Genomic DNA, 4,382 nt, shown 5'->3' with positions numbered 1-4,382 from the left:
GGAATGTCAACGTGACGGCTGCGCTGCATTTGAGTCATAACGTGAGTCACTGCCGCGGGAAAAGAGAGAGTTTACTGCATGTTTGACTGATGTGAAACCAAAGAGATGTTTCGTGTTGTGTGCTGAAGTATCACACCATTCACTCGTCTCAGTTTCACACAGTGTCATCATTGAAGAACACCGCGAGTTCTGCATTCACGGCTGGAGACTGCAGAGAGATTTCAGCGGGATTAGAGTTTCTCTGACAGGATCTGAGCTGCCGCTGAAGGGAACGGTTGGGAATATTAAAGTAAAACACCTGCAGTGTGTGTTTTAGTTTGTGTGCAGGAGTGTTTCTGTTGTCTTTATCTCTTAAAGCTGCAATAAAACACAATTTAGCAGAGAAAATGCTCTTGTGTGTATTTCTTCACATGCTGTCGTCTATAAAACATCAGACATTCCCAGGAGCACCAAAATATCTGTGTAATTATATTAGGGATCAGGCAATAAAGATGACATCATTACACTGAAAACAGTTTTCAAACGAATTAGTGTGTACGTGGCCTTAGTATGAATCATTACCAACTGGTTGCCAATCATTAACAAAAATTATCAAATTAATTGTTTGATAATCTAATCTAGCAGTTAGCTGTGATAGCTACAGTTTAATCTCTTAAATTATTTTGTGTATTGATTCGACTGAAGGCACTCAAAGCTATGTTGTGAAAAACGAACGGAACACGATCAATGACGCTTTCTGCCTGTCAATCATTTTGCACATTCTCATAGTATTGTAGTTGCAGCGAATTATTGAGGCTTAATGCCATTTTTATGCCATGTTGTTCATAACAGTTGTCAGTTGAGGGCGCTGTTTTGCTACTGTTGTTTTTGTAACCTGCTCCTGTTGGTGCCAATAAAGCTATTTTGGTCTCTTTGGAGTGTGGCGTTTTGTGAGAGGGGGCGTGGCTAATCCAATGGCTCAGCTTGTGGAAATTTTAGAAGGTTTACAGCACCTTTGACTCATCTGTGATTAAAGTATAATTGTTTTTATTTAATTATTTAAATAGAGTTATAGCCAGAGATTATTTAGCAGAGATGGGCCACTTCTAGTAAAATTAATGGGAGGAACTGGAACGCTCAAACATGGAGCTCTAGCGGTATAGACAGGAAGTCCCGCCTTACAGTTTAAAGAGCCAATCACCTTTTAGATACAGACATCACCTGTCAATCAACTCAAGAACGTGCATGTGCATTAGGTATGCAAGATGGGGAAATTCTGTTTTCTCGTAATCTGAGATAAAGAAGCACCATATACGATTCCAGTGTTGTTATATTTTACTGCTGATTTGAAATATGTTCTTTGATCGTCATCTTGATCAACCGTTATTGAGATTTCGGTCTTTCCCCATTCAAGTAGATATGAGCTGCACAGTCATGACTGGAAATAACCTCCCGAGAGCGTCCCAAACATGACCAACAGTGGACCGACTTCATATAAACACTTTGTTATAGCACAACTTTTACAGTATAAGGGAAATTATGACTGGAATCTCGGTTAGCCATATGGCACATTGGATTCTCATCAGTACTTCTTAGTGCACATAAATCTGCACTTTTGTAAAGTACAGTTGAGTAAAGATGAATGACTTAAATTAAGTTGACCAGAGGGAACACTAATCACTCTATTGGAGACTGCAGACAAATCACAACTATCAACCAGCTGTAACAAAACAGCAACAATAGTCATAAGAATTAAAACTATATACATCTTTATATAATGATAATTCATTTTCTACACAAGCTCCCTTGTTTTGACCAAACAAACATAATATATTCAAGCGCAAGGGCTTATGGGTATTCCACACAGCCGCAATGTTGTACTCGATCACTTTAAGTTAGTAGTACTCGTTAAGTAGTACTTGTATATTTGAGTTATAAATCCAAAATGTGACATTTCAAGTTCTGCTTAATTAGGACCATTTAAATAATGGTTAGGGGTTTAGAGCGTAATGGTAACTTAATTAAAACTAGTAAGAATAGTAAAAAATAAAGCTTGAGTAAACTATTAGTATTTACAGCCTGTCAATACTGTCTTATTGGTTAATCGTGTCCGTTTGATGCTTGGCCCCATAATGGACCCTTTCCAAGACTGTGTTGAAGTGTTTCCACTTTATTTAGCAGCATAAATCTAGATAACTTTAATAATAATTTATAACATTATGCTTTATATTACATTGGAATTAGTTTTAAAAAGCTAGTTACCACAGTTGTGATGAGGTTTCTAATACAGTTGCTGAGGAAGGACAGTACATTTGGCATCTCTCTTCTGACTGCTGTAATTTTGTGGAATGTTGTGGAAACGTAATATTAATATTATATTTTCAAAACATTTGCTGTGGTCTCGTATTCAACACTATAGAAGTTAACCCTGCTATAGTTTACTTCCCCGTTCCAAACCAGGAAATGTGAAAAGTATGGCTATATGTTTCTTTATTTAGAGGATTGTAGTTAAAATTACTTCTTTTTTTTTTTTCAAATTGGAATGCCCAATTCCCAATGTGCTCTTAGTCCTCGTGGTGGCGTAGTGACTCGCCTCAATCCGGGTGATGGAGGACGAATCTCAGTTGCCTCCGCGTCTGAGACCATCAATCTGTGCATCTTATCACGTGGCTTGTTGAGCGCGTTACCGCAGAAACGTAGCGCTTGTGGAGGCTTCATGCTATTCTCCGCGGCATCCACGCACAACTCACCACACGCCCCACTGAGAGCGAGAACCACATTATAGTGACCACGAGGAGGTTACCCCATGTGACTCTACCCTCCCTAGCAACCGGGCCAATTTGGTTGCTTAGGAGACCTGGCTGGAGTCACTCAGCACACCCTGGATTCAAACTCACGACTCCAGGGGTGATAGTCAGCGTCAGTACTCGCTGAGATACCCAGACCCCAGTTATGATGACATTTAAAGAAATTGTGTTAATTATTCGGCAACGATTCCTCCTGCGGCGTGGAGCCCCATCTGGACGAGCGGCAGTTCGTTCACTCGCTCCACCACATCAAAGATCTCCTCTGCACTTCCTGAAGAACGGCAGGAAACACTGAACGAAGTCCACTTCAGTCACACAGCTGATGATTGGCACTTGTTTTTAATTCCATACAGAAACTCCATGTTGATTCTGAGGCGTTTTTGACATGAGAAACAAATAAAGCGCTGATTTATTTAGACAATAAAGACGCATTATATTGCGAGAAACAAAAGGACAAACAGCTGTTATTTTATGATGGGGACCGTGGCGTTGTCCTTCTGTCCAAGATTTTATTCCCTCAAGAGTTTGTGTTCCTTTAGAAAACCTCACGCTTTAATGAAACCACGAAGACAAAGAGTTGTAGATTAAAAACACTGTCATCTTCAGGAACGTCCAAATTTAAAGGCAGATTATTATGTTCACTCTTGATTCTAACATCCCTAAATATCCAAAATTAAATAAAGTGTAAAAACAATTGAATTTGTGATTATGTAAGTTGGTCACTGGAGTCTTATGGATTACTTTTATGCTGCCTTTATGTGCTTTGTTGAGCTTCAAAGTTCTGGCCACCATTCACTTGCATTGTATGAACCTACAGAGCTGAAATATTCTTCTAAAAATCTTCATTTGTGTTCTGCAGAAGAAAGAAAGTCATAAACATCTGGGATGGCATGAGGGTGAGGAAATGATGAGAGAATTTTGGGTGAAATTTCCTTTTAACTACTCGTGTTTTTACTCTCCAACATTTCATCAAATCTAAAAATGATGAATAAAAATGTATTCAACCAGAATAAATGTTTTTCACAGAATCCACAACAAGGGCAAACAAGTCCTGCCATATTTTCTTCTTTAGATTGACCTTCTGAGTAAGATGTTGGATTTGTACAGGTTGTATTTCTTCTTCATCTTTTGTACTCGTAGAGTCCTCGATTCTCTTGGCCGGTAATCACTCGGCTCAGCTGCGGCATGCACATTCCCAACAAGGATTTTTCCCGCTGTTTATCCTGAGGATTACACACATGAGACCCAAACGAACAGAACAAATGTTGGTGTCCTCTATGCAATTATTTTATATTGTGAGTATAACTGGAGGCCTGCAGCAGAATTTCCTCAAATCACTGATCAGCCGAAAACCTCTCTTGCTTCCTCCGTGCATTATACTCCGAGGGATACGGTTTTAAAAAACACCCGTTAATGAGACCACCAAAGCCAGTGTTGGCTATAATCTGGTTACAAGTAATTAGTTACTGTAATCTAATTACTCAATAGTCAAAAACATAGTGTAGCTATAATTACATTTTAAATTCTTGTAATCAGATTACAGTTACTGACTTTCAATAAGCATGACAAAGTATTTCTAAAATAATATTATGTAGA

At 38.8% G+C, this 4,382-nt stretch overlaps 1 protein-coding gene across 3 annotated transcripts in view; it reads left to right on the top strand.

Moving 5' to 3' along the window:
• LOC127431912 (DNA topoisomerase I, mitochondrial-like) overlaps positions 1 to 404 on the top strand; it is a 22,950-nt gene extending 22,546 nt beyond the window's left edge. For 2 of the 3 annotated variants that reach the window (XM_051682562.1, XM_051682563.1), the window contains one exon: positions 1 to 404. This exon is cut by the window's left edge and continues 586 nt beyond it. The gene's annotated coding sequence lies outside the window, so the exon portion shown is untranslated. The other variant, XM_051682564.1, reaches the window with a different exon arrangement.
• The last annotated feature ends 3,978 nt before the right edge of the window (positions 405 to 4,382 follow it).

The sequence above is a fragment of the Myxocyprinus asiaticus genome, chromosome 41, assembly GCF_019703515.2.
Source record: "Myxocyprinus asiaticus isolate MX2 ecotype Aquarium Trade chromosome 41, UBuf_Myxa_2, whole genome shotgun sequence".
Classification (NCBI taxonomy): Eukaryota; Metazoa; Chordata; class Actinopteri; order Cypriniformes; family Catostomidae; genus Myxocyprinus; species Myxocyprinus asiaticus.
This window is presented reverse-complemented; position numbering and strand designations above follow the sequence as displayed.